This window comes from Octopus sinensis, linkage group LG13 (genome assembly GCF_006345805.1).
Source record: "Octopus sinensis linkage group LG13, ASM634580v1, whole genome shotgun sequence".
In the NCBI taxonomy this organism is placed as follows: Eukaryota; Metazoa; Mollusca; class Cephalopoda; order Octopoda; family Octopodidae; genus Octopus; species Octopus sinensis.
In genome coordinates this window covers 58,911,058-58,938,879 of record NC_043009.1, presented here as the reverse complement: position 1 = coordinate 58,938,879, position 27,822 = coordinate 58,911,058, and the positions used below count along the sequence as shown (strand labels likewise).

The 27,822-nt window shown below is 33.4% G+C and overlaps 1 pseudogene; it reads right to left on the bottom strand.

Annotated features, from left to right (window-relative positions):
• Positions 1 to 1,408: 1,408 nt before the first annotated feature.
• Positions 1,409 to 27,444, bottom strand: LOC118765729 (annotated as a pseudogene).
• Positions 27,445 to 27,822: the final 378 nt, after the last annotated feature.

Here is a 27,822-nt window from a genome sequence, read left to right as displayed (position 1 = left end):
ATGAACAATAAGAAAGCAATAAAATTAAATATAAATACTGATAAATTCCAATAAATAATGTTTATTATTACATTTGAGGCAAACAGCATATATAAACATTGTAATTTAATGAAGTTCAAATGACAAATACTGTAATAGCCTAATGTTGTTAGTATTGGTGTTTTGGCGAAGATCAAGTGTGTTATGAGTAGAGCCATAATTGAGTATAATTTCGACTCGATAATTAGGGATCTCTATTGTCCAATGTATAGCTATGTAATCCAGACGTTGGACTACATCCACATGATTTCAAGTTTGAGCCCGCTGCGCAAAATTTCGAGCTTTTGCTGAATAAATAGACAATGCTAGTTACGTTTTAAAGTCGGGTATTGACTCCATCGAACTCTTTAGCCGAGCAGCTCTGTTACAAGGCTTGAGCAAACAGTCCAGATGTCAGGTGAAGATGGGAGACAAACACAAAGGAACACACGCAGGTAGAAACAACATACATACATACATATGCGCACACATACACACTTAGACATACACACTCACAAAGGTTTGATGAGGCAAATAGGTAAAAATAAAGCTCAAAATAATTGATAAGTACCAACGCACAAAATATTTAATCCTTATAACTCTTTTACTTCTGCTAAATAATGAATATATATATATATATAAGTAATAAGAGAGAGACCACATGTGGTCACTCTAACGCTAGATATAGATCCGCAAAGGGAATCCACCACTAAAGAATTGTTCTCAAGCATTAATTCAACACGTCAAGAATGTAAGCGGGCAGGACAAATGAAAATACGAAAAATAGATTAACTCTATACAATTGTTTCATCGTTAATAGATTGTGTCATTTTACTTACATAATCATTTTCGAATATCCAGTAGAGTATATCAAAAATATAATTTGCTGAACCGAACGCCACAATCCATACGAAGCCAAGTAAAGGCGAACTGCACAGCCGATTATATTTGCAGTTACGTTCAAATATCCTCATTTCTGGCGCGTTGAAAATACCGGATGTAAATACTACCCCAGTAATTTACTGCCGGTTTGAGAACATGTTAATTTATTAAAATCACAATAAGGGTGAAAAAAATTGAATATTAATTAATAACATCAATTTAAAACACCAAGTGGCCTAGCGTATAAAAAGACTGGGATACAGTAAAAATTATTAATACAAGTAATAAGAGAGAGACCACATGTGGTCACTCTAACGCTAAATATAGATCCGCAAAGGGAATCCACCACTAAAGAATTGTTCTCAAGCATTAATTCAACACGCCAAGAATGTATGCGGGCAGAACAAATGAAAAATAACGAAAAAATAGATTAACTCTATACAATTGTTTCATCGTTAATAGATGAAATTATAAATTATTGTGATTTTAATTATAAATTAATATGTTCTCAACCGGCAGTAATTACTGGGGTAGTATTTACATCCGGTATTTTCAAACGCGCTAGAAATGAGGATATTTGAACGTAACTAACTGCAAATATAATCGGCTGTGCAGTTCGCCTTTACTCTCGCTTCGTATGGATTGTGGCGTTCGGTCAGCAATTATTTTTTGATATACTCTACTGAAGATTCGAAAATGATTATGTAAGTAAAATGACACACTCCTATTAACGATGAAACAATTGTATAGAGTTAATCTATTTTTTCGTTATTTTTCATTTGTCCTGCCCGCTTACATTCTTGGCGTGTTGAATTAATGCTTGAGAACAATTCTTTAGTGGTGGATTCCCTTTGCGGATCTATATTTAGCGTTAATAATTACTTGTATTAATAATTTTTACTGTATCCCAGTCTTTTTATACGCTAGGCCACTTGGTGTTTTGAATTGATGTTATTAATTTTGAGCAAGTGGCTTCAACTACGTCCGAAGAAGTTCTTGAGGGTGAAATTGGCTGACAGTGATAAATGGGAAGCTCGTCATATATACATGCACATATACATACATACATACATACATGTTATATATATATATACAAACACACACACACACACACACACACACACACAAAACACCCACACACACACACACACACACACACATATATATATATAGTATATATATATATATATTATATATATATATATATATATAGGGAGAGTTTACGAAAAATACAAAAGACGAAGACTGGTGTACAAAACAAACAGATTATTTGATAACGCTCAGGAATAGAAAAATCTTTTACGTTTCGGGCCTACGCTCTTCTACAGAAAGGAACACAGAAAACACAAGGAGAGAAAAAATATATTATAATACATACATATATATATATATTATATTATATATATAGTTGAAATTTACAGAAAAATAAAAGACGAAGACAGGTGTATAAACAACAAGCAGGTGTCTTAATTTGACACTCGGAAACGTGATTAAGTCTTTCACGTTCCGACCCCACGCTTTTCAAGTGAAAAGAGCACGCGGAAATAAACAGAGAGAGAATAAAATAGCTTGTGGATTGAGCGATCAAGCATGGCGGCTGAAATTATATATGTATATTAATTATTCGCAATTCACAACCAAAAGGCACAGTATAGATGTCACTAAATGGACCGAGGGTGCTTGTGAGCACGAGCATTGCTAGAAATTAGAGTCAGAACGGGGAAGCACTTCTGTAATGACTACAGCAATCGTGGCTGAGCCGAATCACCGAACGATGATTGCGGGTTTGATTATTACTCAACAGAGACTCTCATCCGGGTGCAAGTCACTGATGTTGATTAATCAAATCCAAAAAGCATCGATGATCAGTCTTCGTCTAGCTTGCTGTAAGGAGCTTGTCTCCATTGTCAGTCACTAGAAAAGTGCTTCCTTGTGCTAAGAGTTGTTCTGATTCTGATCTCTAGCACTACTGGTGCTGATTAGCACCTTCGGTCACTGAAGTCACGTATATATATATATATATATATATATACAATTAAAATCACAATAAGGGTGAAAAAAATTGAATATTAATTAATAACATCAATTTAAAACACCAAGTGGCCTAGCGTATAAAAAGACTGGGATACAGTAAAAATTATTAATACAAGTAATAGTAGAGAGACCACATGTGGTCACTCTAACGCTAGATATAGATCCGCTTACATTCTTGGCGTGTTGAATCAGTGAGTCTGATATCGAATTCACTTGCTGGCATAGCCAGCTTCTTAACCACACAGCCAGGAATAAGGCAATTCTGGAATATTTTGGTTTTAGACTAATACAGAGAAGCAAAAGAGAAAAAAATGTCATTTGTTCGTATGTAATATATATAAGTAGATTTACATACGTTGGAAAATGTTTGTAGTTTGATGGCTTGGATATGTATAGAGGTGTGTGAATGAATGTGTATATAAGCTGGATATGTCGATTTAATAAATAAAATATAATATAACAAGCATACACACTCATAATATATATACATAAATAGTGCTGTATATGTCATCATATAGATGCATATATATAAAGAATTATCAGTAATGCTAAGCAACATCGTAATAATCCTTATTATCATTGTTGTTGCTGTTGATATATATATATATATATATATAGAGGAGATAGAGATAGATAGATAGATAGGTAGATACATTTCTATTCATATATATATTTCTATTTATATATATATTTCTCTTTCTCTCTCTCTCTCTCTCTCTATAATATATATATATATATATATATATATATATATATAATGTACATATATATATATAGATAGTATATATATAGTATATATATTATAATATATATATATATATATTAATATATATGTATATATATTATATGTACATGCATACATTGATCTATACACATATTTATATAAAACACAGACACATACAAAGACGGACAATGATTGCGCAGTCTGTAAATGTGTATAAATGACTGTTAGTGCAATGTGTGTGGGTGCGTAAGTGGTTGTGGTGCGTGTAGCATATGAGTGTCAGTGTGCGCTGAGTGATTTTGTGTATGTGTGTGTGTGCGTGCGTGTGTCTGTGTGTGTGTGTGTGTTTTCTGTGAGGATGTCAGCCTAACATTGGAGCATACAGACGCGGTAAACAAGGTTTTTGGGAAAATTTTTTTCTCTTCATTTTATCGATATTATTTATATCACCAGAATTGGTGTATATAATATATTTAATAACCAATAGACTTAAAGTATTAGCATTGAGACGTCAAAGGCACAATGGAAAGCTAAAATTTTTTCTGCCAATCCTTTTACATAGACACAAATCTATATAGAAATACAGTACAAAGTTCGAATACTTACGAACATGAACATATAATATATAATATATATATTATATATATATATATATATATATATATATATATATGTATATATATATATATATATATATATATATGTATATATAAATATGTATATATATATCAGTAATACTTTACATGTATATATTGTATACCATACATTATATTGATATATACATATATATGTAATACATAAATATATAGAATGTATACATGAGATATATACATATGAATATATATATATATATATATACTTCTATGTATGTTCAAGTATTAGTTAGTATATATATATATATATATATATATATATATATATAATATATATATATATATATATATATTATATATATATATATATATATATATATATATATATATATATATATATATATATATATATATATATATATACAACTTATATTCATGCAACATTATGAACATACGTATATGGATGCATTACATACGTACGTACATTCATGCATTCGTACATTCGTACATAAGGGCCTTGGCACTTAGTTTCATCTTATTTCTGAATAGCATCTCAAAGGATGATAGCGGAAAACAATCATATAGCACGCTCAATCTACTACAACAGAGGAACAGATATTGTTTACATAGTTGTGTACACACACACACACACACACACACACACACAGGTACACACACACAGACACACACACACACACACACACACACACACACACACACATATATATATATATACATACACAAACATATAAATACATACATATATATATATATATAAATATATATCATATATATATATGTAGTAGGTCTGTGTGTAAATTGTGTATATAATTGACTTCCTACATTTTGTTATACTTCATGTCGCTGCTGTTGCTACCATTATTATTATTATTATTATTATTATTATTATTATTATTATTATTATTATTATTATATTATTATTATTATTATTACTATTACTATTATTATTACTATTATTATTATTATTATTATTATATTATTATTATTATTATTATTATTATTACTATTACTGTTGTTATTATTGTCAGTGTTACTATTACGCTTATCATTGCCGTTGCCTTCGTTTTTGTAGTTGTTGCTGTTGTTGTTGTTGTTGTGTATGTTATTTTAAGAACTTATTGAGGTAACAGCTCCAAACTAGAGTAACTTTAAATATTTATGATGTTAGCAACAGTCATGCGAACAGGATAGATCAAAACAGATAATATTCTCTGGCTTCCTTCAGCGATGCGCACGTACATTATTATACACATGTATATCCATAACACATACATACAAATATATTCAATGCGTTTATATATATATTTGTATATACGTATGTATATCTACAGACACACACACAAATATATATATATATATATATATATATATATATATATATATATATTTATATGTTATGTTTTGTTTGTTGTAGTATATATATATATATAAATATATATATATATATATATATATATATATATATATATATATCTATACACTTATGTACGCTTGCGTACGTATCAAAACATGACATACGTACTTCCATTTCTAATATGCTGTCTTTGTGAGAATGGAAATTTCCACAGAAACTATTATGGTTCAATCCATCTGATAAGATAAAGCTAATTTTAATAGAATATCTCCTGCATAGCATTGTCCGTGAGGATCGATTCTACATCATATATGAATGATCTGTTGCATTTTCGACCACTTATAAGCGTGTCAACTGTTTCAGTAGATACATGAAGCTCAGTCGAATAGATCAGCAAGCAGCCGCTGAGAAACCAGCTTACAATTGATTGGTGTAAGTGATTTTATATGGTTATATACAAACATATATACATATGTAAATATTTTTGCGTTTATGTATATATATATATATATATAATATATATATATATATATATATAGTAACATATATACATCTGTATATATTTGTGTTATATATATATATGTATGTATATAAATGCTCAAATATATGCACATATATATATGTTTATATATGTGTAGATATATATATATAAATATATATATATATATAGAGAGAGAGAGAGATTCATCGTTGGATTCCTAGATATTATTTCACACATGCATATACACAGACACACACTCAATTACGTACTCATATATAGAAAACATAATAAGCGAAAACAAATCGAAAATGGCATCACAAGAGGGTCATGTGTAAATAAATAGCGTATTAGTTAAACGGGGGAAATATGTTTTGACGTTTCGGGTGTTAGTCGTTCATCAGATGAAAATCGTAGGATGAATGAAAGTAAGAATAAGTGGTTCGGAGTGAAGTAACGTGAGATAACTTAGGAAGCAGAAGGTACATCTTTAAACCAATACTGCATTAGATTAACGATTAAAATGATGGGAAAGTTAATTAAAGTTTCGAACGTAAGACTTTCATTTGAAGAAAAGCATAAGATGAGTGAGAACAAACTCACTGTTTTTAGGAGTGAAGGAAATTGGTGATGAGTTAGGTAGGAAAAGGTGCTGTGGTTCCGTTGTTGGAGATAGGAAAGAGTAGTGACGGGTATGAATCTGTACACATATAGCATTCGATCGCTGCTTCGAGAAGCATACATGTATATGTATGTATTCCCGGTATTTTTATTATTCACTTTATTGAACGATGTTCAAGATATTCTCCTCTACTCTAAGCACAAGGCCCGACATTTTGGGAGAGGGGCCCAGTCGATTAGATCGACCCCAGTATGCAACTGATACATAATTTATCGACCCCGGAAGGATGAAAAGCAAAGTCGACCTCGGCGGAATTTGAAATCAGAACATAAGACAGACGAAATACCACTAAGCATTTCGCCCGGCGTGCTAACGTTTTCTTTATTGTCCACAAAAGGGGCACTAATACGCTTTATTGCCCACATAAATGGGACAAACAAGGACAGAAAAAAGGATTTTAAGTCGATTATATCGACCCAAGTGCGTAACTGGTACTTATTTAATCGACCCCGAAAGGATGAAAGGCAAAGTTGGCCTCGGCAGAATTTGAACTCAGAACGTAGCGGCAGACGAAATACCTATCTTTTTATTACCAACAAGGGGCTAAAAATAGAGGGGACAAACAAGAACAGACATAGGTATTAAGTCGATTGCATCGACCCCAGTGCGTAACTGGTGCTTATTTAATCGACCCCGAAAGGATGAAAGGCAAAGTTGACCTCAACGGAATTAGAACTCACAACGCAGCGGCAGACGAAATACCGCTACGCATTTCGCCCGGCGTGCCAGCTCGCCGCCTTCGATGCTCTAAATAGTGTTGTAGAAAAGCACTAAGCGATATGCTAAATAATCCTTTCTACTAATAGTATTAGTCATGAAAATTTCGGTAGAGGGTGCTAGTCAATAACATCGACCCAGTACTCAAGTAATACTTATTTTATGAACCTCGGAAGGATAAAATGCGAAGATTATCCCGATGCAGTTTGAACACTGAACGAACGAAATGACGCTAAGCATTGTGCCCGGCGTTTTAACAACTCTGACAGCAGCCCGCCTTATAAAAAGAAAACTAATTTGTTTGAAACATTTTCTGTATCAATGTTGACCCGTATGAGCATCATCAAGGCATCTTATATTCATAAGGAAATTCGAAGTAGTATTAAGTTATATATATATCGAAAACAGAAATATATACGCACACATTGTGTGTTTATATGTATCAATAGTTTTCCTAAAATATACTGGTTTCGGCTGGTAATTAAATAACACTCCAACGTATTCGAAGCAAAATATTTTCTGCCTCGATCCCAAATAGATATTTGGAGAGAAAAATAGCTCGCGGACATGTTTAATCACAATCGAATACTTCATGAAATTCGATTGGAAGCCGATATTTCGCAAATTGATACTAATTCTGAACACTATACACACACATATATATGTATATGTATATATATATATATATATATATATATATATATATATATATATATATATGTGTTTATATGTATGTGTGCATATATATATATATATCCATACACACACATACAAACGTATAAATCTGTATTAAGGGTGGAACGCGAAGTAGATAAAATCTATAAATTACAACTTGTAAATATTGAATAAAAGCATAAACTTGGATACGTATGTCCTCCACTTTTTCAATCCCGAAGTGCTCTGCAAACCAATAATTATATGTTGTTATTTATTTATTTATTTGTATTTACTTCGATATCTAATTCTAGAAAAAGAATATACATACATATATATATATATATATATATACATACATACATATGCATATATAATACATATATATCAATGTAAATAAATATATAATAAAATAAATAAATGCGCCCCTTTTTAAAGCCTAGCCAGGCTCATGGGCCCGGTTTCTCGGTTTCTATGGCGTATGTGATCCCTAGCTGGAGGGGAAGCCAGTCCATCGCAGCGTTACTCATTTTTGCCAGCTGAGTGGACTGGAGAAACGTGAAATGAAGTGATTTGCTCAAGAACACAAAGCGTCTCTCGGTCCAAGAATCGAAACAACAATCTTACGATCATGGTGCTGATACCGTAACCACTAAGCCACGCGCCTCCACAAATAAATATATGCACATAAACATATTCAACTATACAATGCAAATATATATGTACATATATATATGTGTGTGTGTGTGTATGCCTGTTTGCGAGTGTGTGTGTGAGTGTGTGTGCGAGAGTGAGGTATGATGCCGTTACGTATAACAATGGTAAGTTTCGTTCTATCTTCTTGTAGCTCTGGGAAAGATATGTAGTTGAATTCTTTTTACTCAGCTGTAGTCTTACATGTGGTCTCTTTTTGCTCTAGTGCCTCATTCTAGATTAAGACCTAGTCGAAGCATCAATGTGATGATCGTTAGTGTCAGGCATTTGCTGGAGGATCGCATGGAACAGAAACTTCCTGTGTACCAAGATTTTGTGGAGCTAATGTATACATTTGTCACCTTGAATAGAAATACAATTTGAAATATCTTGAAAAGCTAGGGTACCCACTTAAGTTATTGAGTTCTTTGTCTAGTTAAAGAATTTTGTGAACGCGATATTTCATGTCAGATGTTTTTCGTTTCCGGGCAAGTGTTAAGCAGTGTAAACGTTTTCGCTGGTTGAGATTGCTTAAGGATTTAAGGACCCATGTCTAACCTTCTCTGTACGCTATTGCACAACAGATGAAATGTCTTAATCAGAACCATTTAGAAGTTAAACCAAAGTCTTTTATAACGTTTGCTCCCGACTGAGCTGTTGGGACCCTTATGGAACGCAAGATTGAATAAATTATTACCTCTGTCTCCAGCGCCAATACTCTTTGTGAAGTGATGGATACACCTGTTTCAGGAGAGACCTTTGTGGAACCAAATACACATGTTCAAGGGATCAGATTTGATGTAGGGGATTCTTTTCCGCATCTTTTTGGATCAATCTCTAGCGATCGATCCCTAGATTCCGAAACCAACTTAATTATTGAAAAGGTGGTAGTTGGATTTGAATCCCTGAGGAACTGAATCCAGTCAGACAGGGACTTGAAACCGTTGCCCAAACTTTGCATCTATGATGCTTCCGCCATCATATCCCTACTATACACACCTGAGTCATGGGTTTCGTATCGATGACACATAAAAGGTACGAGAGTTTTCACCAAAGGTGATTAATTCGAATATCAAATATCAACTGCAAATCATTTGCATTTGACTTAGATGTACTTGAAAAGATGGTTTGCTGTCTCATTATGGAATTGCGTCTCATCAGGTATCATATGTGTTAGGGAGGCGAGCTGGCAGAATCGTTAACACGCCGGGAGACATGTTTAACAACACTTTGTCTGCTGTTACGTTCTGAGTTCAAATTCCACCGAGATCGACTTTGCCTTTTCATCCTTTCGGGGTCGATTAAATAAGAACTAGTTACGCAGTGAGGTCGATGTAATCGACTTAATCCCTTTGTCTGTCCTTGTTTGACCCCTCTATGTTTAGCCCCGCCCCCGTGGCCAATAAAAATATATATGTGATAGGTTGTTCTATGCGCTCCTCCAGCAAATGTCTGACACTGACGATCATCACTTCGGTGCCTCGACTATATCTTAATCTAGACTGAGACACTAGAGCGAAAAGAGACCACGCGTAAGAATACAGCCGATAGGTGGTTCATGTCATCTAGCTTGATGATTTCAGGCTTCCAAAGATATTTATGGAGAATTTATTTTCGAGTCTCTCATAAACAATTTCCCTTAAAATCAGGAGGAGAAAGAAAAGCATATCTCTTCGAACACCATAACGGTTCATTGGAGTTATATTGCACAATGAGCTGAGGTTGAGGAAGGTCTATCTTGAACAACAGTGGTCTATAGATTCAAAATTGAAATTCAATGCTTGAAAACGTCAGTATGGTAAAGCTCTATAGTGTAGAGGATCTTGCGATAACATTGCTTACACAATCCAAGTTCGTTGTACACTTTTAGAACATTTGTCATCAATGAAACATCACATATTGAGAGACCAACACATGTGCTTAAATGAGTACAGCTTAAACAGCACCAACAGACCCTGTAATTCTTTAGGTACAAAGGTCTAAACTTAAAGGTCTAAAAAATCACTTTCGATGTTTACTAAGAGCAAAGTAGCGGTTTGTGTGATACTTGACCAAATATTGCGCTTCGTTTTTCACAAAAATATAAAGAAAATACGAAGGTTAACTAACAATTTTAACTCACTCAGTACAAATGTTAAGAAAACTATGAGAGATGAAGGTGTCGTATAAGAAATTGTTATGCGTGAAATCAAGTTGGCGAGCAACATTGATGCATATATACACACACGCATATATATATATATATATATATTATATATATATATATATATATGTATGTATGTAAGCGTGTTTGTTCATATATATATATATATATATATATATACATACATACATATATATATATATATATATTATATATATATATATATAGGTATGTATGTATATATAGACACACACACTCATATATATATATATATATATATATATATATATATATATATATATATATACGCGTATGCATATATACTTACACACACACACACAGATATACATATGCGTATGTATGCTGGCATGAATATGTGTACGTTTAACCAATTTCAAAATCGGCAAAAGAAAAGAAGCTAATAACAAAATCGCCCACATATATATATATATATATATATATATATATGTTGAAAACAAGGAATTTTTAACCTCGTTCACAAATAGGCCTCTTCTTCTCGAAAATGTCTTGCGGGTATGTTTAATCACAAACGACTAGTTCGTGAGAGAAGAGAGCATCAAAATATAACAGATTAACTGTGCATAGAAATAACGAAAACTAGACTTTCACTACAGAAACGAGAACACTAATATCCTAACGAACTGCTCTGCCTTCGGGGCAAAAAGAGACGAAAATGTACGTCATTGTGTTTTAAAATCTTCATCCACCTCCACCACTGACAGAAGTCGTTTCTTTCTCTATATATATCCACAAAACTATAGCTGACATTATCTTCTCTGGAACACTTGTATCTGATATCTTTTCTGAAGTGACTGCTGTTGATACATGCAAATATGCTATACATTTGTATTAAATGTATATTATAATTCACCTATGATTTTGTTTTTTAGTTTATACCCATAAGAAGTGGTGATGATAACCTCATGGATCGAAACGTTCCTATTGCAGACAAATAAAATATTAAATACATTAATTGCGCTTTTATTTGTTTCCCTTGTAATTGTTTTTCAAAGTTTTTGAAGAAAACTAGTTTTATTGCTGTAAGGAAAATAATTATTACTTCACCTGATAATTAACTGAACAATAAAAACACACAATTTACTCTCTCTTCAACACGAGAGGAAATTAACGGTCAATATTAAGCATAAAATAAACATCAAAATTTTGTTAGTATTCAGCATCATACGTATGTAAAAATCTTTCACTTTACAGACTCGTTTCGGCATTCAAATATCCCTAGTTTTCCTTCATGGCAAATAATATATATACATATAAAACTTTATTGAATTTAAATCAATGTCAAATACTTGCAAGTCGTGTATATTTAGCATCCGGTGTAGGCTCAGAGAATAAAATGAAATGAATAAGGTTTTAATGTTTGACAACTAGATTTTTTAAAACTGGATTCGAGCATAAAATGGCTTAGAGCATAAAATAACATGCGTAAGGTTTTAATTTTAGACTACTAGATTTTTAGACTGGATTCCTTCAGCAAAATTACAATTCAGCGCTTTTTTCCAGAATAAACAATCGTCTTTCATACATGCAAAAATCTGGTTGGCTACAATCATACAATATAGAATATTTAATTCAAGTTAATTACAATTTTCATCTAAAGCTTAATATTGAATATAAATTGCTTTTACATGTGAAGAGAGAAAAAGGTAAAATGAATATATAAATAAATTCAGTGCGGAAGGAAAGTAAAAGAAGATATGATGAAATGGTACAACATCTCTAATGTGATGAATAAATTATAAATCCATTTACACGAAGAAATACATGTTCGAGTATTTTCGTCGCCATTTTAAATTATGTGTAATTGGAAGTGATAAATAGCTACGAAGTATAAGAACTCTGGAGTATATAGAAACATCAGATGTTAGAATGGTTGATCATAGCCAGCAGAACTTCAGAAATTTGAAGACAAATATTTCTTTGTTGATGAAACCCCTAAATATTCGTGTGTTGGTCCATCCTTGTAGACTAAAAGTAATACTGATCTCATTTTTGATCCTGGTTAATTTCATATCCTGTAAACATGTAAGTAGCCCATCTCCACAACTTGGAAGGACTTATTTGAAGACTACACTCAACTCAATAATGATCAAAATATAATTATCAATTAACCTGCGTCCATGATATATAAATATAGAAATACACATATATGTGGTACAAAGAGCTATTTATGCGCATAAAATATAGATAAAATAATATCCATTTTAATTATATATTTTAACTTTGAGCATTAAATATTTCTACCCCGAGGAAAAAAAAAGAATAACAGACACCGATCCATCAACTGGAAGGAAACGGTGAGGAAGGAGCGAGTGAAATTTACATGAAAACTCCACTATAAAATTTTTAATGACACTTTGAGTTGATATTTATAACATTGATTGTCAGTTATGTTCGCCTTCAGAAAGAAAATTGACCCGCTCGTATGAATGAATCCAGAATACATTTTTGGAGAATAAAAGGTTTTACATATAAACTCAAATTTAGAGAAGGCACTACAGGTACACACACATACGCACAGAGAATCCTGTACACATATACATATGCGTATTATATACATATGAATTCTAATGAAAGTCTAAAGAGATACACTTAAAATGAAAATATGGTAATGCCACCACAAATATTCTTTACTACTCTAGGAACAAGACCCGACATTTTGGGGGACGGGGCCAGTCGATTAGATCGACTCCAGTATGCATCTGGTACTTGATTTATCGACCCTGAAAGGATGAAAGGCAAAGTTGGCCTCGGTGGAATTTGAACTCAGAACGTAACGGCAGACGATATACCTATTTCTTTACTACCCACAAGGGGCTAAACGCAGAGGGGACAACCAAAGACAGACAAACGGATTAAGTCGATTATATCGACCCCAGTGCGTAACTGGTACTTATTCAATCGAACCCGAAAGGATGAAAGGTAAAGTCGACCTAGGTGGAATTTGAACTCAGAACGTAACATTTCTGCCTGTTCGCCGCCTTAAAATAACATACGATATTGACTTGTAAGCATTTAGTATATTTGAGAGTATATTGTTGGTTGCAAAATAACAATTGCTAGGAATTGATATTTGCGTACAAGTTACCACCAATGTGTTTAGTATGTAAATTGGTGTATCCCAATAGAGTTACACAGTTAAACGTAGTGAATATTGAAGCAGTGAGTTCGTAGATAGCTGATGAGTTGTATATGGTGATGATGAAAGTAGAACAACTCTTGAAATATGCATATACATGTACTGTCTAGTTTTTCAATTTTGGATCGAATTATTTGCATAGAAGTATTCAAATACAAAACGACGTAGCTTGCAGCGTTGGCTCTGTATTCTATAGAAAATTTAAAGACATTAAACTTGAAAAATGACTTGCATATTTAAATCGTGGGAAGTGTATTTATGGATAGTTAATAATTGATGTATTTCTCTCTTCAAACTACTTTACACGCGTTATTTATTTCTGTTATATATGGGTTTGTATGGCGTTTGTCACTCTGACAGATATTGTCACATTACGAAGTCGCCGATAGAATATTTCTACCTGGCACTTTACGATCTCCAGTCATACTGCGTTATTATCTTCATTGTAACGCCCACTCAGTATCACAGTATAACTACTACATCAGCACAGACACGACTATCAACACAGACTACACGTACTCTGTTGATACTTGCCGACATCACCTTACTTATAGTGACTTGTTTCATTCCACTCATCACGTGAGAGGGGTGTACCATTATTTCTAATTCCCTACAGTATCTCCCCTTTAATTTTTTCTTAGGAAGTGTCATTTTATTTAGCAATAATATTTTTTAGTCACACCCACCTCACTTGATCTTTTTCCGAACAATTAAATTTTTATTTTTCTCTTGGCATCTATTTTCAGGAACTCTCTATGCTTTCTTTTCCTTTCACTTTCACGCCTGGGTTCAATCACCTGCTGTGGCGTTGGTTCTTGGAACGTATCGTACAATCATCCCATGGGTTTCTCCAACTTCGTTGGTTCGCTTTGCCCGATTCCCTTTTTCAGTTGGTTCCTGTGTCTCTTCTGTATACTTTTTTCTACTTTTTACCCAATATATCATTTTATCTTTGCATTTGGTAATATCGCCCTTTTCTCTATGCTGCTTTCCATTTTTGTATGTCTTCCTACACAACTTAATTTAGCTCTTACCTGGCTCATTTTTCTTTTCTTTCCAGGTAGCAATTTATCTATGACTGATTTTACTTACCTTACAAATATCAACTCCACTGGTGAACTACCTGCTGATATATTCGCATTTGGTGTTACACAGTATGCTCTTTAAAATTAGTGAAGAGCTACCTCATCAGTGCTTTCCTTATTTGCTTTCCTTAAAGCTCTTTTGAAGGTATAAACAAAGTGTTCTGCTTGTTCATTAGATCTGGGATGGTATGGCACTGTAGTCATATGTTCCATCGCAAACATTTCACAACTTTTTAAAAATTTGCTAGACACAAATTGCGTTCCATTGTCAGACACTATCGCGTCTGGGATGTCAAATCTTGCAAACAATTCGTGGTAAAATATTTATCATAGCTGAGGAGGTTGGATTTTTTACACTTAAAAATTTTAGATCATTTCGAAAAACTATCCACTACTACTAAGTAGTAAGAACCATTTAAAGGACCAGCGAAATCAATGTGTAGTCTCGACCTCGGAACATTCACTTTTGGCCGAAGTTCCCAGCTTATATCGGGTAATTTTGCTCCTAGAGCACTGAACACCTTTTTGATCTCCATGTGTCTAACACACGTGGACATGCCTACAAAGTCAGAAAACAACACAGCTCCCATGACTTTCGGAAACATTTTTTCCCGCTCAGAGTTGCTGAAGCATGGAATAAACTGCCTGCGTCAGTTGTTGATTGCCATGACACTGCATCCTTTAAGGCCCTCATGCTTTCCGAAATCCGCCGAAACTACACCTGATTATATATACACTTTAGATGAGTTGTAGTGCACCTGAGCACTGTACACAATTATTATTATTATTATTATTATTATTATTATTATTATTATTATTATTATTATTATTATTATCATTATTATCCTGTACAGTAGGGTGGAGAGAAAGTGGAACTTTTTACAAAGATTTTCGGAATACTCGACCAGCATATGTGATGTAGTCCTCGTCGTTGTTTTTCTCCATGTTCAGACACTTCCAGTGTCTGTTGAATAATGAGCATTTTCCACTGACAATTTTACACGATATATCTATTATGTCATTAAACATTACGTCAGACGGTTTTCTTGAGAGCACAAAATTACTCTATCGTCTATGTTCTGTTGCCGTCAGTTTTCTCAAGATTAAGCGCGTTTTCATCACGTCGTCCCAATCTTTACATTCTTTCTCGAAGAACAACAACCGCAGATACAACTGCAAGAACAACAACAGAAGCGACAAGATTACTTTCTTGAAGATTTGCTCATATCTTCTGTAGTATGCATCGAAGGTAACTCCTTCGTCAGGTTCCTATTTGAATCCAGTTATAAAATTCGCAACATAGTCTGGCGAGAACGCATTTTTCAGGCTTTCCTGATGACTTCGGTAATTACAGAATTATTGTTCTTGTTGTTTCTGCCGTTGCTCTTGCAATTGTATCTGCGGTTGTTGTTCTTTCAACTATTGATTTTGTTTTTTTGTGCAACTCAAGCAAACCGGACAACAAATCTTCCATAATTTTAGGAATTTTCGTAAAGTTTACGCAGCAAAAGTTTTGTGAGGTTGTTAAACTCCTCAACGAGTTTCTATTAACTCCATGTGAATTACTTTATCCTCGTCGCCACTGTAATATGTGGATTTGCACGGCGGTTGATGCCCTGACAGATATTGTTATAGTGCGAATTCATCGATAGATTGTTTGTATCTGGCTCTGTACGAACCCCAGTCGTACAGTGTTAGTATCCTCAAAAGGTTTGCTCGTTATAACACCCAATCAGTATCACAGTATAATTACTACATCAGCACTGACACGACTATCAACATAGACTACAAGGAGTATACGATTATTACTAATTCCCTACAACAATTTCAGATCTTCCAGGCAGATGAAATTCTAAAAGAAGGATTGAAAATGCATGCAGTGACTGTTACCATATCTGCAGAACACAGCAATTTAGAAATTGTCAACTTTATTAAGGAAAACAGTGCGCCAAATTACAAGGATTGTCTCCTTTGATATTTCTGCTTTATTTCATAATAATCTTCACTACTTCAAAATCTGTGCAGTTATATATTGACGAGATGAATACCAATTTGAATTACTAACATGTCTTGAAAAACACCTCATCCTTAAAGGACTAAGATTCACTGTATTCCAAATTTATTTCGTAGCCGACAACTTAGCACAACAGCAAATATGAAGAACTGCAATGATTAATAAAGTTGTCCCCATATGGGCAACTTAGTGATACATTCCAAAAAAGAAGAAAATGCGGCGAATTCTTCAAATACTTGGGAACTTATTTTCGCATTACAAAAACAGAAAAGAAGAGAAAAGAACAATTGCAAAAGATATCCTCGTTGATTGTTTCATTTCGTTGGCATGATTAAATTATGGAGTTCGAAATTCTTATTAGCATATTAAACCATAATATTAAATTCACGATGGATTTTAACCAGAGGGAAGTGAAGTTTTTAAACAATTGAATTATGAAAACAGATGGGATGATAAAAACAAGTATCAAGTACCAATGGATTCAAAGTAGCATTTTGTCAAATCCTGTTTTTCTAAACACAAAAAGGAACATTTTGTTCAAATTTTGCAAAAAGGTTTTGCTCAATGGTATCCTTCGCATGATTGAAGACCGAGAGAATTGGAAAACGTAATTATTCAAAGAGCATTTCTATTAATTCCCAGTAAAATCTCGAGCGCTAAATGTCAACAAATCTGAAGAGAGACAAATGGAAATCAGACGAAAAATTTTTCCCGCATGAATCTATATTTAACCATGGAATTGCTGAAATATTTCAGCATATTTTAAAACAAAAATTGTGTATGTAGATAAAAAAAGCCTGAAAATATTCGGGAAACCAAAGTTATCAAGCATCAATAGATAACTTAAGATATTAAAAATGTATAGACCAGGGAAAATTTCATAAAGAATTTTCCAGAGACACTATTACAAAAAGCGGAATAAAGTGGGGCATATTTGACCGAAGGTCTGGAGCTGAAATTTGATGATGGACGGGCTTTTATAACGAGGGAAAGTTTCACTTGCAACAATTCTGGTTTCATTTGTGTGATGATGACATGTGAAACTAAAGAAAATACACGTGAAAAATATCGTCAGTACGTTAATGAATGACAATAAATCGGCAGCAAATAGGTAATGAGAAAATTAGAAAAATTCCGTTTAGGAGATATATAACGACGTTGATGACTGAATTAAAAATGAAATTTTCAAAATTACAAAAGATCCATATTCAACTACAAATCAGAAAACGATTAACAAAGAATAGTATTTTACAAAGAATTACATGCCACGCGTGAACGTTTGGACCAATAATAATTGCCTAATAACGAACGCTAATATGGAGAGAAATATAAATCATAACAAGTTTCAAAAAATCCAATTTGAAATGCACATTATTTCTATTCCTTGAATAACTCCTGGAGCTTATTATAGCAAGACTGAAATATATAGACATTAGTGCATCCGCAAGCGTTAAAATAATTATTTGTTATTTAAAATATCTAAAATATTTAACAAAGTACATGATTTTTCTATTCATTATCTATCTAACCATCGATCAATCAATTCCTCGATCGATTCATCCATCTATCCATTCATCCAACCGTCCATCCATCCATCCGCCTATCCATCCATCCATCCATCCATCCATCCATTCATCCATCCATTCATCCATCCATCCATCCATCCATCCATCCATCCATCCATCCATCCATCCATCTATCTATCTATCTATCTATCTATCTATCTATCTATCTATCTATCTATCTATCTATCTATCTATCTATCTATCTATCTGCCTGTCTGTCTGTTTGATTGTCTGTCTGCTTGTCTATCTATTCCTTTTTTCTTCGTTTTCCTTTTCCATCTTCGAAAAGAAAAGATCTACATTTGTAACTGTCCCCTCTGTGTCCAGCCCTGTGTGGCCAATAAAGACAGTTATCTATCCATCCATCCATCCATCCATCCATCTCTCTCTCTCTCTCTCTCTCTCTCTCTCTCTCTCTATCTATCTATCTATCTATCTATCTATCTTTCTTTCTAACTATCTATAAATATATATATATATATTATATATATATATATACGCGCGCACACACACACAGAGAATAGTAGTTCCCCATTTCCAGGAGCACCACAAAAATATCATGTCATACGATACAAGGAGACAAACTGGACTAGCTACATACACTATTCACAAATAGTTTTCTTTACTCTCTTTAATAAGATCGATAACCTGTCAATTAAAAGAAACACCAAGTGCATTTTTCTACATATTTACACTTCCTATAAGTTTAATGCATTATCTATTCATTATTTTGAGTATTTATATTTCTCTTTGACAGCTTTCCCTCTTAAGATTTCTCCATTACTTTCAGTATTATGTTTGTCGTTCCTGTTGTTATAACCATCGTAATTGTTTTTGTTGTTAATACAAGTGTTAATGTTTTTTATTATTTACAAAGAGGATACATTTATGTCTGTCTGTATGAATGTATGTAATATGAATCAAAAATACAACATATATGCATACACATACACGCATGCACACACATACATGCGTCTGCGTATATATATATATATCTATATATATATATATACTCACATGTATATATCTGTGTATGTATTATATGAAAACCTTTGTATATAGGTATAAATATGTCTGTATATACGTACATATATATGTCTATTACTACATATATACATAGGTGTACATACATGCATGGCGTAAATAGTACATATATTTTTTATATATTTATATACGTGTGCATATATGAATTATCTTGAAGATAAAACAATGGTTGTGGTACAATACATTTTTTTTTGTACATTCCGTCTTCTCTATTATATATATACTTACATACATGCAAATATACATACTATACACACACATATATATGTATATGGTATGTCTGCTCTGTATGTAAGTACCCATCAACCTATATACGTACTAGTATGAGTATATTCATACCCAACCTCATACATTCACCTCTATATATATAATAAAGTACGCGTATATAAGTCTGTGTAAATCTTCAGTGCTTCCTGTACGGATCGTGTGTGTTATGATCTATATTTGTGTATATATGTGTGTGTCTGTGTGTCTGTAGGTGTGTGAGTGTGCATGCATGCATGTATAGGTACAAATGTTTTTTATGTCAACATTGTGTATATCGACTTTTTCTGAAATGTTTTACATACGTTTACTGTTCTGTTAATTGGTGTATTTATAATATTGTTAGTTACATCTAAAATAATGCAAAATTGACGTACGTGCGACTGCATATAGGGCAAAAACACTCGTTTTCGACTTGCATTTAAGCATGGGAGTGAGCAGTGTGTAGTTATCTGGATTTTTAGAATAGAGTAAAATAAAAAAAAATACACACACACATGTGTATATACTTACATATAAGCGTATATGTTTCTTTGTATGTATGCATATATGTATGTATCTATCAATCTTTCTATCTATCTATCTCTCACTATATATATATATATATATATATATATATATATATATATATATATATATTATATATATATATACATATATATATATAGATAGATAGATATATAGATAGATAGATAGATAGATAGATAGATAGATAGATAGATAGATAGATAGATAGATAGATGTATAGATAGATAATAGATAGATAGATAGATAGATAGATAGATAGATAGATAGATAGATAGATGTATAGATAGATAAATAGATAGATAAATACATAGATAGATGAATAACTAGATAGATAAATAAATAGATAGATAGATAAATAGATAATAGATAAATTGATAGATAGATAAATAGATATATATATATATATAAATAGAGAGATAGATATATAGATATAAATATATACATATATATATATATATATATATATATATATATATATATACATACATATATACATATACATACGATACATATGTATGTGTATGTGTGTATACACACACACACACATATGTATGTATGTTGCATAAATAAGCGAACTCATTCCCAACACATAGGATCGCATATACTTACGCAATTAGAGAAATAGACACACACACATATGTCTTCGTACATGTGTGTGCATGCGTTTGTGTATGCATACCTATTTAAAGCCATATATATATATATATATATATATATATATATATATATATATATATATATATATATATATATAACCTAGAAGATAGATAGAAAAGAGAACGGATAGAATATGTTAGCAACTCTCTATAGATAGTGATAGACAGTTAGATAAGTCTCGCATTCATGATAAATACAACGCAGGAGTGTTCGGTGTGTATTTTTTCTAAAAACCACTTAAAACCTCATCGTAAATATATATTCATAATCGCTTCATTTTGACGTATGTATTTCTTTTTAAAAAGAGATTCTTTTTTTTTTTTAAGGAAAAACATTCTCAGTGAATTTTTAAAATACATTGTGAAGATCTGTTTACGTACGACGCAGAAACACTGCACAAACAAACGCATTACTTAAAAAACACACCATACGCACACATCTGTCTATAAATCTTTGCATATGTATATTTATATATGTGTGTCTGTAAATGTATGTATGTATGTATGTATGTATGTATGTATGTATGTATGTATGTATGTATGTATGTATGTATATATATTTATATATATATATATATATGGTGGTTGTCTACTCCTTATGTAGAGTGTGACCACCTCTTTAACTTACAACTTAGATCTAACATGGCGTCTGATGTGGCTTTTTAAAACAGACAATGTTTTAAAAATACAACCATGTAACTGGCATATCTTATATGGAACACCATGAGCTGCAGTTAAGTTCTGATCATTTTGGGATCTGAAAATGTCTTCTGAGGCCTCCGTCAGATTTGCAGACCGTATGGCATACACGCCATTGACATATATATATATATAAACAACTTATTAGTTGTTTATAAATTTAACCTTTAAAGGTATTTTTTAATATGTTGGCCATTGATAAAATTTTCTTTCGAAAAAATGTTATCCTATATTATATATATATACATATATATACATATATTATCTCCCGTTTGTGTGTGTATTTATATACATATGTATGTACGTATAAATGTATGTATCACACACACACATACACGCACGCACTCATACACTCACACACACACATATATGTATATCTGTGTATGTATATATGTACACATGTATATATGTACACATGTATATATGTATGTATATATGTATCTATGTATATGAGCAAGTGTTTCGTTGTGTTTACAAACTATAGATGATTGCATTTCATGCAAGAAGTTAACTTCGTGTCTTCTATTATAGCGAAGGGTCTTCAAGAATTATTATGTCGAGTTTGGGGCAGATTTAACCGACCTCTTATTTACAAGAATTAATAGCGGAATTATAAAGGCTGCACTGAATATTGTATTTTTACAAACCCCTAAATGGCAAGAATTGTTCTGCCTGATACGATTCTGTGTAGCGTAATGGCTGAGTGAAATATATAAATCTCTGTCCACCCGCTCTCTTCCGTTGCGAAAAAATCTACGTGCTATTAACAGTCCTGGTTTGCTGCTCTTGCGAAAATCCAAACGTGTTTAACTATTCTTTTTTTTTTTTAAATATTTGCTTATCTCTTTTACATGTTCGACAAGTCATGGTGCGCTCGCAAATTCCGAGAAAATAGGAAGAAAATTATATTGCATTCACAAGCCTTACCGATATTTGTCTTATACGCTTTCATTCAGACACTTTTTGCAAACAATAATGAGGATGATGTCGATGATGATGATGATGATGATGATGATGATAATGATGACGACGGTGATGATGATAATAATAATAATAAAAATACTACTACTACTATACTACTACTACTACTACTACTACTACTACTACTACTACAACTACTACTACTACTACTACTACTACTATTACTACTACTACTACTACTACTGCTGCTGCTGCTGTTACCATCACCCCCACCCTACCACTACTACTGCTACCTCTACTACTGCTACTACTACTACTGCTACTACTACTACTACGGTTACTACTACTACTGCTACTACTACTACTGCAACTACTACTACTACTACTACTACTACTACTACTACTACTACTACTACTACTACTACTACTACTACTACTACTAATAATAATAATAATAATATATCTTGATGAAGTGATGCAGCATTGACAGGCAGATAGTTTACAACACATCTTGAGGATTTGGGGCCCAAACTTCTGTAGCTGTAAAAAAAATTATAATATACCCCCCACCCAACCTGGTTAGCTCTGCTACAAGCAAGTGTGCCGGTTTTATTCAGGAAGACAGGAAGACAATCATCATCATCACTATTTTTCTCAATTTCTTCACCATCCTCGACACCTCCCATTTTATTCATCTTATCTTTAAGGTTGAAAGCATCGGGTTCATCTGTGTCAGAATCATCTTCATCCTTCCATCTTGTAAAATCTGTTCTCAAGTAATGACTCCTTTCTTCTTGCTGTAGCAATCTAGGCCACCAATCTTCATCCATCTTCTTTATTACAAAATGTTACTCTCATCACCCAATATTTTAATCTCTCTATATATAAAGCTGAAATTGTCTGTGTGTGGCAGGTTTGGTAGCCTTCAGCTAACACTATCTCCTCCGAGACCCTGCGGCGCAAGTTGACCAAGATTGAGAGTATGGTAGAAGAAGGCTTGCTCTTCATTCCGTAGAAGATAACATTCAAATCGGACCATGTTAACACTAAAAACTATTTACATAAAAAAGGTGCTTTTTTTTCTATGAAAACCCCTATTTTTTACGATTTTTTGACTGCTGTGTCGCCATTTTTCGGTGTATTTCATCCAGAAAAATGTTCACTTAAAGAGAATAACAATCTACATAATGAAAACGTTTTACTTTTCAAAAATTCCAATTCTAAAGGGTCGAAACAAACCTGAGCAACGCCGGGCGATAATGCTAGTATGTTTTTAAAGTCATGTGGATTAACCACTTTATACACTGTGAAATTAACAGCAAAATTCTTTTTTTATGGTCCCTCTTTTCCCTGGAATTCAAGAAGGAGCTTTGGACATCAAAAGTCGGGTCAACACAATCTTCAACTTGTATTCTGAGAAACAGTTTGTCTTTTCGTTGAACCCATGACACGGGAGGGATAACTGGTATTCGCCATTTTTCTCTTAACTTATGTCAATAATAATAATAATGATGGTGATAATAATAATAATAGTAATAATAATATTTTCATAATAATAACAATCATTATTATTGTTGTTGTTGTGGGGTTTGTGGTGGTGGTCTTGGAGGTAGTGCTAGTGGTTGTGGTTTTTATAAAAATATATATATATTTGTGAAGGGAAGTCATCCTTCCCGTCTTCAACTTATGATACACACGGACTCGAGTTTCAAGGTATTGACCTATCATCGAGTCCGTGTGTATCATAAGTTGAAGACGGGAAGGATGACTTCCCTTCACAAATACTGATAGGGCACAGAAAGTGTGTCTATAGCCAGTTGGAGGAGGTGTCTTCCTGGGGCTACAAACTACAGCAGCATCCACCCTTAGGGGTTAGCCATATTCAAATGGCAAATATACGTCACGATGTGTTGCCGCTCTGAGATTTATCATTATATATAAATAAAAATCAGTAAAGTATATGTAAAAAAATGGATTCTCTTCAGTCAACTTTCCTGATCTAAGATATCGTGTATATTTACATTCTCCGGTTACCTTATAGGTGTTCGCGGTTTAGAGCCCCCTTTAGGCTGAACAACAGCGAAAGCAATTACCAGCTTCTCTAAAGATAAACACAAGCTTTGAAAAGCGCAAAAACATAGAATTTTATTACCATTTCAATTTTTAAAAATGTCATTATCAAAGAACAATAAAGCTCTCTCGATATCTGATTCCAAGGCTTACATACTGAGACATTGAATCAAGTGATCTCTCCACGAGGCTATTAGCATGTGGAACGGTGTTTTCAGATTTTAATGTGGCAAGCTATAGACAATAATGACGAAGACTTTGCTTTCACCATAAACCGACAAAGATAACATAAAGTACCAGTAATACCCATTGCTATGTGCATATATGTGTGTGTGAGCGTGTGTGTTGATGCGACTGTACGTGTATGAATCTGTGCGTGTATAGATAAATATATATGTATATATGTGTGTGTAAATATATATATATATGTATAGGTTGTGTGTAAATTACGTATCTCTTTTAACGAAAATGTGTTTTACGAATGTTTTCTTTACGAAATCTAGAATGTACCATTAATAACTTGGGAAATCCTAGATAGCAAGTGCAATGTTATCAGAAATATCGTTGCAAGGTGATTAGGGGTCAAACAGATAAGACGGTATGTGATCTCGTGAATATATAGAAACGAGGAAGGAAACGGTCTGCAGATGGCGTTGAACGAATACAAAGATCGCGAATCTGAAGAGAACACGTGAATACAGCGAGAGAATATATTTGTCAAATGAGGATCCATGCATACCGTTTGTGCAGCGCACCGGAAGTCAATCTTTGGCAAGCGTTCCGGTTTGAAAATTCTTAAGTCTATTTGTGTAAAAGAAGCTTTCATTTGCATGTTTTACGTGGAGCATTTGGTAAAAATATCTCTAAGAAAATTTCTTTGGTGTATGATGATTTAACGATTTTAATGAAATATAAATAAACAGCTTTCGTTGCCATATTGGAAGTAAATAGTCGCACGGCCAAAATATTTTAATTTTATTTAACGCTTGACAAAAAGCTTAACGCTTATTGCCGTGGTGTGTTTGACAAAATTCGAAATTTATGAAATTGTTTCTACTTAGCAGAATTTATAGGACCAAATTCTCTTGAAAAGTTAGGGTAATTACTTGAGCCTCATTTAACTGAAGATGAAATAATTATCACTCCCGTATTTGAACATGACTGCGCATCTTGTTATTATGCTTCAATTATTCAATAATCTGTATGCGCGGTTTCTAAATCTTTGATTTGGTTGTCTAGGTTACAGACTCCTAGCCAGCTGGGTGAGGAAAACTAGTCCTATTCCTTTGCATTTTAACAGATCCTAGGGATTACAACTCTGCAATTTATGGCAACATTTACAATATACTATAACTAATATAACGAAATACAGTAGATAATATTAGAAAATGCCATAGATAATGAAATTATATGCTGTAGATAATGTAATGAAATGCTGTAAATAATAAAAGTAAATACTATGTGTATTGAAACAATATGTTGTAGTGAACATAGCGATATTCCATTGGTAATATAAGAATATACCGTTGGCAATACAGAAATATGCTGTAGACAATATGACGATATGCAGTCGATAATACAACGATTACAGTGGATATTACGAGGGTAAGTCAAAAATTGTACCCACTTTTTTTTCTGAAATTTATTAAGACAAATTTTTTCAACATGGCGTCCTTGCTTTCCCGTGCACTTCTTCCAACGCTCCACAAGCTTATTTATTCCATCGGAGGTCTTCGGCTGATAGTGCAACAATCGTACAGCAATCATACACCGCTTCTTTGTCTGTTTCAAATCTATGACCTTGTAAAGAGTGTTTGGGCGGTCCAAACAGGTAATAGTCGCAAGGGATGAGATCTGGACTGTGTGAAGGCTGTTCCAGCAACTCGTAACTCAAAATCCCAATGGTTTCAACATTCACTGCAGCCTTTACAGGTGACTGGACATCACTTTTCCCGGTGATGTTCCAGTATAAGCCCTTTTGCGCAACCCTAAAATAGCATGATTTACCCTACGGAACTTTGAGTCTTGAATTTGTTTTTCTTTGACAATTCTGGGTTTTCCTACTCCATACTCTGCCTTTTAGATATTGGCTGAAAGCGATGCACCCATGTCTCATCAGCTGTGAGTATTCTCTTTGCCTTGATCGATGTCGTGGTTGAGTAAGCGTTGACAAATCTTCACATGGTTACGCTTATACGCTTCGGTAATGTCTCTAGGCACACATCTCGCACAAATTCTCGCACAAATATTAGATGATTTCGTATGCAAAACCATGACGAATTCGCAGAAGACACGCCACTTCATCGTTGCTCACCTGCAGGCTTCCCCAGGTTGATGAATGTCCCACTTGATTGCAAAGACCTCATAGTCTCCTGCTTCATGCTCGTCCAGCCATTTTGAAAGTCCTCTATTCACTCCAGCAGACATCTCTGCGGTTGAGCGCTGTTCCTGTATTGAACTGAAAGCTGACGATGAATTTCAGTCCTTAAAACTAGAGAAATCTAATCACTGTTCTTCTTAGGTTCACACTGCCAGCGGAGCAGCCACATTTATCCTGTAACACAAGTAAGAACAGTGGAGTGTTTAAGTCAAACCTAGTTTACGTAACTATACGAGTAACACTGCTGAAAGCTTTGCAGTCAACCTAAAGGAAGTTTTGGAGAAAGAGCTGATAATCTTTGACTCCCCTATAATATATCAGTAAGCTGTATATTATATTATATACAAGGCGGCGAGCTGGCAGAAACGTTAGCACGCCGGGCGAAATGCTTAGCGGTATTTCGTCTGCGTTACGTTCTGAGTTCA